The sequence below is a fragment of the Rattus norvegicus genome (genome assembly GCF_036323735.1).
Source record: "Rattus norvegicus strain BN/NHsdMcwi chromosome Y unlocalized genomic scaffold, GRCr8 chrY_unlocalized_3, whole genome shotgun sequence".
Taxonomy (NCBI): Eukaryota; Metazoa; Chordata; class Mammalia; order Rodentia; family Muridae; genus Rattus; species Rattus norvegicus.
This window is the reverse complement of record NW_026947389.1, coordinates 1,232,925-1,246,414: the sequence shown is the minus strand read 5'-3', so window position 1 is coordinate 1,246,414 and position 13,490 is coordinate 1,232,925.

Here is a 13,490-nt window from a genome sequence, read left to right as displayed (position 1 = left end):
TCAAGCCCCTTCAGCTCTTTCAGGCCTTTCTCTGATTCCTTCACCTGGGATCCCTTTCTCAGTTCAGTGGTTTGCTGCTGGCATTTGCCTAAGTGTTTCCCATATTCTGGATTTGTCTCTCAGTAGAGATCTACATCTGGTTTCTGTGAGCCTGCACTTCTGTCCTGCTTCATCCATCTTATCTCGTTTGGTGGTTGTATATGTGTGGGCCCCATTTGAGGCAGGCTCTGAGAGGATGTTCCTTTTGCCTCTGTTCTATAATGTGCCACCCTATTCCCTGACAAGGGTATTCTTGTCTCATTTTTAAAGGAAGAGTGAAGCATTCACATTTTGGTCATCCTTCTTGACATTCATGTGTTCTGTGCGTCTAGGGTAATTCGACCATTTCGGCTAACAGCACTTACCAATGAGTGCATACCATGTGTGTTTTTATGTGATTGGGTTACCTCACTCAGGATGGTATTTTCCAGTTCCTAAAATTTGCCTATAAATTTAGAAGAGTCATTGTTTTTGATAGCTGAATAATATTCCATTGTGTAGATGTACCACATTTTCTGTATCCATTACTTTGTTGAAGGAATCTGGGTTCTTTCTTGCCTCTGTCTATTATAAATAAGGCTGCTATGAACATAGTGGAGCATGTGTCTTCGTTATATGTTGGGACACCTTTTGGGTATATGACCAAGAGAGGTATAGCTGAGTCCTCAGATAGTTCAATGTCCAATTTTCTAAGGAACCTCCAGATTGATTTGCAGAATGGTTGTACCAGTCTGCAATCCCACCAACAATGGATGGGTGTTCCTCTTTCTCTATTTCCTCACCAGCATCTTATATCACCTGGGTTTTCATCTTAGCAATTCTGACTGGTATAAGGTGGATTCTCAGGGTTGTTTTGATATGCATTTCCCTTTTGACTAAAGATGGTGAAGATTTCTTTAAGTGTTTCACTGCCATTCTAAATTCTTCAGCTGTGATTTCTTTGTTTTGCTCTGAATCGCATTTTTTCAATAGGGTTTTTTGACTCCCTTTAGTCTAACTTCATGATTCTTTGTATATTTTGGATATTAGCCCTCTCTCTGTTGTACGATTGGTAAAGGTCTTTTTCCAATCTGTTGGTTTCCATTTTGTCCTAACAACAGTGTCCTCTTCCGCACAGAAGCATTGTAGTTTTATGAGATCACATTTGTCTATTCTTGATCTTAGAGCATGAGCCTTTGGTGTTTTGTTAAGGAAATTTTCTCCAGTGCCCATGTGTTCGAGATGCTTCCCCACTTTTTCTTCTGTTAGTTTGAGTGTATCTGGCTTGATGGGGTGGTCCTTGATCCAATTGGACTTAAGCTTTCTACACGGCAGTAAGTGTGGATCAATTTGCGTTCTACATACTGACTCCCAGCTGGACTAGCACCATTTGCTGAAAATGCAATCTTTTTTTCCATTGGATGGTTTTGGCTCCTTTCTCAAAAATTAAGTGACCATGGGTGTATGGGTTCATTTCTGGGTCTCAAGTTCTATTCATCTGGTCTATCTGCCTGGCTCTGTCTCAATGCCATACAGTCTTTATCACTGTTACTCTGTAATACTGCTTGAGTTCAGGGATAGTGATTCCCAAGGAAGTCTTTTATTGTTGAGGACAGTGTTAGCTATTCTGTATTTTTTGTTATTCCAGATGAATTTATAAATTGATCAGTCTAACTCCATGAAGAATTGGATTGGAATTTTGATGGGGATTGGAAAGAATCTGTAGATCGCTTTTGGTATAATGGCCATTTTTACTGTATTTATCTTGCCAGTCCATGAGCATGGGAGATCTTTCCATCTTCTGAAATCTCCTTCAGTTTCTTCAGAGACTTGAGGTTCTGCTCATACACATCTTTTACTAACTTGGATCAAGTCACCTGAGATATTTTATATTATTTGGGGCTATTATGAAGGGTGTCATATCCCCAGTTTCTTTCTCCACTTGTTTAGCTTTTTTGCAGAGTTTTTTTTTTGTTTGTTTGTTTTTTTTTTTTATACCCATCCACTTTGCTGAAATTTTTTATCAGGCTTATTAATTCTCTGGTGGTACTTTTAAGGTCACTAAGTATAGTATCATATCAACTACAAAAAGTGTTATTCTGACTTCTTCCTTTCCGATCTATTTCCCTTTGACCTCCTTCAGTATCTGCTTGCTGTGGCTAAGATGTCTAGAACTATATTGAATAAGTTGTGAGAGAGTGGGCAGTCTAGTCTAGTTCCTGATTTCAGTGTGATTGCTTCAAGTTTGTCTCCACTTAGTTTAATATTAGTTACGGATTTGCTGTATATGTTTAGGTATGGGACATAAATTCCTGTCCTTTCCAGGACTTTTATCATCAAGGGATGTTGAATTTTGTCAAAATCTTTCTCAGCATCTAATGAAAGGATCATGTGGTTTTCATCTTTTTGTTTTTTTATGCAGTGGATTAGGTTGTTGGTTTTCTGTATATTAAAGCATCCCTGCAAGCATGGGATGAATTCTACTTAATCATAGAGGATTATTGTTTAATGTGTTGTAGGACTAGGTTTGAAAGAATTTCTTTGAGTATTTTTGCGTCCATATTGATAAAAGAAATTGGTCTGAAGTTCTCTTTCTTTGTTAGGTCTTTCTGTGTTTTAGTTATAAGAGTAATTGTGACTTCATGAAAGCAATTTGGTAGTACTCCATCTGTTACAATTTTACGGAATAGTTTGGACAGTATTGTTATGAAATTTTCAGTTAATTTTGGATGGATTTCTGCACTACAACCTTCTGATACAGGACTCTTTTTGGTTTGGAGAGTTTTGATGATTTCTTGTTTTCCTTTGTGAGTTTTGGGTTGTTTAAATGGTTTATCTTTTCCTGATTTACCATTGGTACATTGTATTTGTCCAGAAAATTTTCCTTTTTTTCCAGATTTTCAAGTTTTACTGAACATAGGCTTTTGTAGTACAATAATATTTTTTTTTTTAAATTTACTCTGATTCTGCTGTTTTGTCTCCCTTTTTAATATTTGATTTTCTTAATTTGGACACACTCTCTGTATCCTCTGGCTAGTCTGGTTATGGGTTAATGTATCCTGTTGATTTTCTCAGAGAGCCAGTTATTGGTTCTGTTGATTCTTTGTATAGTCTCTTTTTTTCTACTTGGTTGATTTCAGCCCTGTGTTTGATTATTTCCTGCTTTCTACTACTCCTGCATATATCTGCTTCTTTTTGTTCTAGAGGTTTTAGGTGTCTTGTCAAGCTGCTGATGTATGCTCTCTTTTGTTTCTTTCTGCAGGCACTCAGAGCTATGAGTTTTCGTTTTGCACAGCTTTCTTTGTGTTCCAAGAGTTTGGGTATACTGTACCTTCATTTTCATTACAATCTAAGAAGTCTTTAATTTCTTCCTTTAAAATTTCCTTGACCAAGTTATCATTCAGTAGAGCATTGCTCAACTTCCATGTATGTGTAAGTGTTCCTTCCTAATTTTTATTGAAGAACAGCGATAGCCCATGGTTGTCTGATAGAGTGCATGTAACTATTTCTATCTTTCTGTATCATTTGAGGACTGCTTTTTGACTGATTATATGATCAATGTTGGAGAAAGTGCCATGAGGTGGTGAGAAGAATGTATATTCTTTGTTTTGGATAGATTGTTCTCTAAATATCTGTTAAGTCCGTTGGGTTTATACCTTCTGGTAGTGTGTCTATGTCTCTGTTTAATTTCTCTTTCTGTGATCTGTCCAGTGGTGAGAATGTGGTGTTGAAATCTCGTACTCTTATTATTTGCGGTGCCATATGTTCTTTGAACTTTAGTAAGGTTTCTTTTATGTATGCAGGTGCCCTTGTATTTGGAGCATATATATTTATGATTTCGAATTATTCTTGGTGGATTTTTCCTTTGGTGAATATGAAGTGTCCTTCCCTATGCTTTTTGATGACTTTTGGTTGAATGTCAATTTTATATGATATTAGAATAGCTACTTCAGCTTCTTCTTCATACCATTTCCTTTGAAAGTTTTTTCCAGACTTTTACTCTGAGGTAGTGTCTGTCTTTGTCTCCGAAGTGTGTTTCCTGTAGTGCAAAACGCTGGGTCCTCATTACATATCCAGTGGGTCAATCTGTGTATTTTGAGTGGGGAATTGAGTCCATTGATGTTGAGGGATATTACGGAATAGTGACAGTCACTTTCTTTTATTTTCATAATTTGAGGTTAGTTAATGTTTGTGTGCTTCTCTTATCTTTGTTTTGTTCTGAAAATATTAATTTCTTGCTTTATCTATAATTTTACTTGCCTCTTTTTTTGGGTTATGCCATTAGTGTCCTGTGTAGGACTGGATATGTAGAAAGATATTCTGCAAATTTGGTTTTGTCATGGAATATCTTGCTTTCTCCAGTTGACAGTTTTGCTGAATACAGTAGCTTGGAATGGCGTTTTTGTTCTCTTAGTGTCTGTATGACATCTGTCCAGAATCTTCTGGCTTTCATAGTATCAGGTGAGAATTCTGGTTTAATTCTGATAAGTTTGCCTTTATATGTTACTTGACCTCTTCCCTTACTGCTTTTAATATTTTTATTTATTTTTTTGATTTTGTTGTTTTGACTATTATGTGATGGGAGGATTTCCTTTTCTGTTCCAATCTATTTGGAGTTCTGTAGGCTTTGTATATGTTTATGGGTATCTCTTTCTTTAGATTAGGGAAGTTTTATTGTATAATTTTGTTGAAGATATTACTGTCCCTTGATGTTGACAGTCTTCACTCTCTTCTATACCTGTTATCCTTAGGTTTGATCTTCTCATCGTGTCCTGGATTTCCTGTATGTATTGGGCTAGCTGCTTTTCCATTTTACATTATCTTTGACAGTTGTGTCAATGATTTCAATGGAATCCTCTGCTCCTTAGATTATGTCTTCTATCTCTTTTATCCTGTTGGTGATTTTCACATCTGTGACTCCTGTTCTCTTTCCTAGGTTTTCCATTTCCATGGTTGTCTTCCTTGTGCTTTCTTTATTGTTTCTAATTCTATTTTTAACTGCTAGATGGTTTTATTTATTTCCTTCTCCTGTTTTGCTGTTTTTCCAGAAGTACTTTAAAGTATTTTTGAGTACTCTCTTTCAGGGATTCTACTTGTTTACTTCTGAATTTTCTATTGTCCTGTATATTCTTAAGGGAGTTATTTATGACCTTCTTAACATCCTCCATCGTTAAAATAAAATGTGAATTTAAATCTAGATCTTGCTTTTCTGGTGTGTTTAGATATACATTGTTTGTTTTGATGGGAGAATTTGGTTCTGTTGTGCCTAAATAGTCTTGATTTCTGTTGCTTGTGTTCCTGACTAGCCATCAGGTTGTCTCTACATTTAGCATGTCTTGGTCTTTCTGACAGTGATTGACTGCCCTTTAGGCTCATGTGTCAGGATTGCTGTAGACCTGTTTTCCTGTTTTTTTTTTTTAACCTAGTTATGGGAACAGATTATTCTGCTCTCAGGCATGTAGGTGGTCCTGTCCACTGGCTTTCAACTGTCCCTGTGGGCAGGAACCAGAAGGAAATTACCATACTTCTCCTAGGTCCCTCTGTAGAGGATGGGGTCACAGATGGCACAAAATGCTTTCCTCTTTAGTCAGGAATCTGGGCAGAGTGTAGTCCTCTCTGGATTCCCAGGAGTGTCTACTTCTCTGAAGGTGTAGTTCCCCCACACTCAGGATTTGGTACAGGGAGCTGTTTGACCAGTTCAGTTCATATCCAGGCACAGTCTGGAACATGGTGCTCCTTTAGCTTTACTCCTCCTACATTGCTGTGTCCAGAGGCACTAGGCAGTTTTGTCTTGGGCTAGAGGTGTGGGCAATGGTGGGCAGAAGTGGCAGTCTCTGTGCCTTGTACGCTCGGTATTGCCCAAAATCCTGGGTGATCAGCTATCTCTTCCACAGCATCTAGGATCGGGAGCTCTGGGCAGGGATCACGGAGGTTCAGGAGCCAGCTAGAAACTGGAGTGCCTGGTCCCGAGGTAGTTTTTCTTTTGCTTGTCCTGAGCGCACGAGTCAGCTCACTTTGAGCAGGCCTGAATTCGCTCATTGGGCTGACTTGCAGCTTTCCATGAAGGCTGAAACCAGAAATGTTCTGCCTCTACTGCTCCTAGGTCCCTATGCACAGGAGGCCCACACTGAGCTAGGTCTTTTTTTCTTGATTCAGGAAAGTGAGCAGAGTTCTCAGGAGTTTCTTCCCCTCTCATGGTCTAAGACTTCCTCACCCCACACGAGATTAGGGTGTAGAATACTGTTTGGACCAGTTCATATACAGGAGCAGTTTGGACTGCAAGGCTCCTGCAGTTTGACTGCTACTATATTCATCTGTCCAGAGGCACTATGCAGTTTCCTCTTGGGCTAGCGATGTGGGCACAGGTGCACAGAAGTGGGAGTCTCTCCTTCCCTGAGATCTCAATATTGCCCACTCTTCTGGGTGATCAGCTCTCTGTCCCACAGAGTTTCCAAAGGAGGTTGAAATGTTCATTACCTATCCTGCAGGTCTCCAGTCTTTCCAATTCTCCTCCATAGTGTGTTGGAGAAGACCCCTCTAATCAAGGGGAGGTACAACAGGCCCCATCAGACAAAGACGCCTGCAAAAGTTCTTCTCTTAAAGGTAATTTCAGTGATTTCTCATATTCCACAAATGGATTAATTCCTGCCTCTCTCCACAAGAGACTTTAATACCTTTGCCACCTGTCAAAGCAGGGCAGAGCTATGTTCACTCAGAAAGACAGTCTAAGATGTTCCCCATCTCCACCACAGTGTCTTAAGCAATCAGCTTTCGGTTAAATGAGTTTGAAACCTGATTCTGCTGACAAAGGGAATTTCAGAAATTTCCTATTAAACAAAGAGGACTTTCAATGTACTACACTATTAAAAATGGGTTTAAATCATCACTTATGGTCCAAGGGGTCAAAATGTAGTCACAAATCCCCAAGTGAACCTCATAAGACACATACAAGCCCAAGAAGAGAGAAACCTTTCTGCATGTACACTATTAGATCAAGGACCATTGCCAATTAGAAGGGGCTCTTTAGATTTCCACAACACGCAAGATGTGGTAGAAAATTCTGAGTCTACCCAAGGGTCTCTTGTGCCTTGTGCTTATAAAAAAAATGGGATGTACTGCCCTCACCATCTCCCCGAGTGCTTCCTATATCCTTTTACATCAGAGAATCATTCAAATATCCTGTACCACCCAAAAGGACCCTCCTGACTTGTCATTAGACCAGGAAGAGACAAGTTTATCACAACACACAGTCAATGAGCCATGCAGACTCCATATTTACACAATGTATAGAGAAGAGTAAATATCCCCTTTCTCCACAGGGGACTCTAGGTCATTCTGTCCAAAAGGAGAGGCTCCAAAATTTTCCACATATACATCAGAGATGCTAGAATTTCTCAAAACTAAGCAGGAAACTCTGAGGAGTACTCTATCTCATAAAGAGATTGTGGGACAAGAAACATCTACTAAAGGCATTCTTCCTACAGCCACATCTTAAGAAACGGCTTGTGGATGTGACACGTATACAAAAGATTTTCTTGGATATATTCCATCTGTAGAGAACATTATGGATCCAACCATATGTGAAAGAGTAGTGGTGGAACATAGTATGCGAACACCCGTGTCTGTAGCATCCTCGAAATCTGAGGAAACCAAATCCTTGGATTCCATTTGTGCAAAAGAATGCATACGACCTCTGCAAATTTCACAGGAGGATATGGGAACTTCCTTGTCTCCTCAAGATCAGCTATCTTCCCCAACTACAGAAGATGCTACACACTCTTCCAAATGTGCACAAAGGGTTTCCTGTCCTTCTTTATACCCACAAGGGGACCCAGAACATCTGCCAAATACCTCAAAGTCTCTGGATTTTACCTAATCTCCTGAAGGGCCCTTGGAACCTGTTTTGCCTATCAATCAGGCTAGATAAACTGACTCTTTTATACTAAAGTCTGTTTCCTCTTTTCCAGCAGAAGTAATTTTTCTTGGAACTTCCTCAATTTCAGAACAATATATAGAAACATCCTTATTTGCTCATGAGACTCTCAGACTTCTCACATATGTCCATGATGCTTTAGGAGAGGTCAGCTCTTCAGAGGAAGCTCTAATACCTAACCCCCATTCTGACTTCAGTCAGGATTTCTCCACATATACACAGTACATTAAGACCTTCCTCACCTGAGGAGGATGTCTTAGGATCTACTGAGTCTGAACACCATTCTTTACAACTATCCCCATTTACCCAAGTAGATTTATTTCACATGTTCACTCTGGGGAGAAATAGTCGACATCCTCCCTCAACCAAAGTGGACCACAGGCATCCAGTTTCTAGAAACAAAGGGTTAAGATTTTATTCTTCTCATGGAGTCTTGAAAAATTTCTCCTCTAAGGAAGACAGTTTCAACCATCCCCCTTCTGCCAAAAGGAATCTTGTGCCATCTTTTTCTGCAAAAGAGACACCAAAAGCTAAAACTACTCTTCAGGTGAGTCCCACACCTTCTACATCTGTCCAAAGGGCCTTTGGATTTTCAAAAAATGATGAAGGAAATGTGAAAAGTTACCAATCCATTCAAGGAAATGCTGGACATCCCATGTCGTCCAATGATGCTCAAAGTGATTTTTTCATTGTGCAAATTACACTTCAAAAATACAAAACATTTTTATATTTCCAAAGGACTGAAGGAATGTCCCCATCGAAAAGAAAATCATTTGGACTTTATGCCATTAGCCTAAGTATACTAGAAAAATCACATGTCTTCTAAAACATCTAAAAATCAATCGGGCTCTAGCACTCTTCCTGGGAAACATTTACCATTAGCCATACAATCCCAGGACAATTGAAATCTAAAAAGGGGTATCTACAAACTTTACCAAAAGTCTTCTTCTGCCCAAAAGTCTTAAGGATATTCAGCAACTTCTCCAAGAGCTCGGTGCACCTAGATTTTTATGAACTAAAGTCATCTTCCCAGGGTATTTTCCAAAGAACCACATATTTCTTCTTTTATGTTATACCAAGAAGAGGCCCAGCTTCCTTCTCTGTATCTATGATGTCTTCATCCTATTTGTTCTCCCTCCCAAATTGCTATTTACTCTGAATTAGAGGCCAATTAGTAAACCATAGATATAAGGAAGGAATATATGAGAGGCAGTGGCTGTCAAGATGACACTTGTGATGTCACAGAAGAAGCTAGGGCTCTCCAGGATACAAGGCACTGCCTAATGATGAGGTCACTGAGAACTGCCATGGCCTACCTGCTGAACAGATCTCCTTACAATGACCAGATTCAAGGGTTCCGTGTCCGGGAATGTCTCCTGAGACACAGTGATAACCTTTATAAGCTACATCTCTCTAAAGCTAGAGACTTCCTCTCTGCTTCATTAGTGGTTACATGCTCTGAAAGAAGAAAGTTAGTCAGGTGCTTGGCATGGGTAAAAAATATCTAGGAATAAGGAGAGGAGGAGATTCTTCTGGAGATTAATTTTATTCCCAGGTCCAATCCTGTGACATAATGTTCAATTCCCTAGGTGTTCTCGTTTTCCAAGTGTCAGTATTTTCCCTAGAGACCTTTAATTGAGTGAATTTTGTGCTACATTTTCTGAATGTATATTCATTGATAAGGGAATATATATATATATATATATATATATATATATATATATATATATATATATATATTCCTGCATGTGTACTCAAAATTTCATTTTTCCAATTCTATTTTATGCAGTAAAATTGGATACAAACGGGGACCAGATATAGAATGAATATAACAGTGTAAATATTGTTTAGGTCCTTCAAATGATGAACTCCCAAATCCTTATTTTATCCATAAATTACCAGATATCAGTTAAGCAAAGGACAACATGGACTATAGAATGTGGTTTTGTAGGTCAATTAGACATCAGTTCTCTAATATCGACCTTCCTGTGTTCCTAGGGAAAGACTTGAGGTTTTTGGATGTTTTACCATGATTCTTTCTTCAGGACAAACATCAGTTTCTGGGTGGTGGGCAGCAAGAAGAATGGCTTGAGGTCCAGTGAAACCTCAAATTCAATAGGTTATAAAAACAGGAGGGAGTCTATTTGAAATTGTCATTTTTGGATCCTATATTCTTGACCTGGTTCCAATTCTTGACAGATTCCAATAAATATTCCATCAAAATTCATAGTAGTAGGAGCCACCAAAAGTATATATATTGATATACCTGGCACCAAAACTAGATAGTTTTGTTGAAGCTAAGAAATGCATGCTGCCAGGAACTGAATATAGATTTTTCTTGAGAGACACAGCTAGAGCATGTCAAATACAGAAGTGAATGCTAGTGGCAAACCAGAGAACTGAAAATGGACCTCATGTTTGTAAATGTTGAGAAATGACTACAAGAGCTGAAAGGACTTTCAACCCCATAAGAACAACAATTCAACTAAGCAGAGCTTTCTGGTACTAAACCAATATTCAAAGACAGTGTATGGACAGACCTATGCCTCCAACTGCACAGTTAGCGAGGATGGCCTTGTTGGGCCCCAATGGATGGAGAAGCCCTTGCTCCTCCCTAGGTTTGCCTCCCAGTTCAAGGGAATGTCAAGGTGCAGTAAGGGGGCTTATAGAAGTAGGTTAGTGGGACTGTTTAGGGATCTCATGGTAAGGAACCTGGGAAAGGAAATAACATTTGAATTGTAAATTTAAATATATTCAATTAGAAAAAGCAATAAAAGTTGATAAGAATAAAAAAAAGGAGAGAAAAAAAAAAAGAAAAGTTAACTGCCAGCCAATCAAACCTATTGCCTCAGAAATCTAAAGGGTAACTGTCAGGGAAAGATAGTCTGAATAATACTAGTGGAAAGACTGAGATGATGAAGTCTCAAATAGAAGCACTTCTCTCTCCCTGATATCAGTGTCAGACACAAACTCCACTATAGGAATCCAAATCATGGAGGAGTTTACACAGCTGAGGACACAATACATGTCTTTCCATTCTTCCTTGGGACTTTTCTCTTCTAGGAAAAATTATAAAAGCCATGATCTCTCAGACAACAACTGGGTCCTTTCCAACACCTGGCTTTTGGTATAAAGAAATTAATGATATAAACTTTCTGACATCAAGGAACCATAACAAGCAGGGATGTCCAGCTGTTTCTGGGAGGCTCTCAGTTCCTGATTCCAATATGTTGAAGGCTCAAATAAAGAATAACTCTTCAGCTAACCCACTCAAACCCTAAACAGGCTCACTCACTTTTCCAATGGACCAAGTATTTCTTCCTCTTTTATACAAAAAAAGAAGGCCAGCTTCCTTCTCCCCATCACTATTCTCTTTACCCTCTTTCTTCTCCCTCCAATACAGCTGTTTATTCTGAATTAGAGGCCAAGTAGTAAACCCTAGAGGTACTGAAGGAATATTTGAAAGGCAGTTGCTGTCAGGACAACACTTGTAACATTACAAAAGAAGCTAGGGCTCTCAAGGATACAAAAATTTTCAGGCAGGGCCTAATGATGATGTCACTGAGAACTGCCATGGCCTACCTGCTGAACAGCTTTCTTTACATTGACCAATTTCAAGGGTTCCCTTACAAGGAGTTTCTCCTGTGTCACAGTGGAAACCTTTACATACTCCATCTCTCTCAAGTTAAGTACTTCTCTTTGTTTCATTAGTGGTTACATGTTGTGAATGGAGAAATTTAGTCAGGGTCCTGGCATATGTACAAAAGATCTAGGAACATGGATTGGAGGAGAATCTTCTGGATAATGATTTTATTCCTAGATACATTCCTCTGTCATACTCTTAAATTTCCTAAGTTTTCTCTGCTTCTCAAAGGCAACTATTTTTCCTGCAGCCCTTCAGTTGAATGAATATTGATTTAAATTTTTTCTACATACCTTGATAGGGGACATTACATATATTCCTGAATGTGTACTCAAAAATTCTGTTTTCCAATTGACTTTTTGCAAGGATTATGGCAACAAAGGAGGAACAGCTATAGAGTGAATATTAAATGACCCGCGCTATTGTCTTGCCAGCAAGAACGCACGCGGCCACAAGGATCCTTGTGCAGGAAAGCATTTATTGCATCTTGAAGAGGAGCGGCACCGCGGCCCCAGAGAGTGTTAGTTTTTATCCCCCAAAGCAACGTGTTCCTTCCTGATTGGCTGCATAGCCGTATTCTCATTGGAACGCCCCAGAGTGGGCAAAGACTTGGCGTGAACAAACCTTTGCGCATGCGCACTTCGTCCTTCAGGGGGGACAATAGCTGTACCCTGTAGTAACAGACAACAGCTGGTATGGGTGGCTACCAACAATTAAAGTGTAAATCTTTTGTACCTTCTTCAAATGATAAACTCCAAAATTCTTATTTTATCCAAAAATTACAAAACATCATTAAAATAAGGACTGCATGAACTATAGAATGTGTTTCTGTAGTCCCATTAGATATCAGTTCTCTAATATCTACCTTCCTGTATTCCCAGGAAGAGAGTTGAGGTTTTTGGATGTTTTACCATGATACTTTCTATAGCCCAAACATAAGATTCATGAGGATGTGCAGTATGAGGAATGGCTTGAGGTCCAGTGAAACCTCAGCTTCATTAGGTTCATAAGAACAGGAGAGAGTCTATTTGGCACTGTCATTTGTGGATTCTACTTTCTTGACTTTATTTCCCAGAATCCATGCTAAAATTCCACTTAACCTCATATCTATAGGATATATATATATATATATGCATACATATATATGCATACATATATATGTATATATATAGATAGATATAAATATAGATATATAGATATATGTAAATACACACACACATATATATATATGTATGTATGTATGTATATATATATATATATATATATATATATATATATATATATATATATATATATCAGCCACCAAAACTAGATAAAATTGATGAAGCATAGACTTCCATGATTAGAAGAAACGGATATAGCTCTTTCTTGAGAGACACAGCTAGAGCATGTCAAATACAGAAGTGAATGGTAGTGGCAAACCAGTGAACTGAAAAAAGATCTCTTGTCTGTAGATTTTGAGAAAGGATTATAACAGCTGAAACAGCTTTCAATCCAATAAGAAAAACAATGCCAACCAAGCAGAGGTTTCAGGTACTGTTCGAATATTCAACGATTGTACATGGATAGACCTATGGCTCCAACTGCATATGTAGCAGAGAATGGCCTTGTACGGCACCAGTGGAAGGAGATGCCCTTGGTCTAAAAAATTGCTAAATAATAAAAAAATCAGTTAAAGATAAGAAAACTGCCATCTAATCACACACATTGACTGAGATATATAAAGGGTCACTATCAGGCAACTGGAGTCAGAGTAATACTAGAGGAAAGACTGATATGATGAATTAGAAACACGTCTCTTTCCCAAAACCAGTATCAGACACAAACTGCACTATAGGTATCCAAATAATCAAGGAGTTTATTCTTAGCTGAGGACACATTACTTGTCTTTCACTT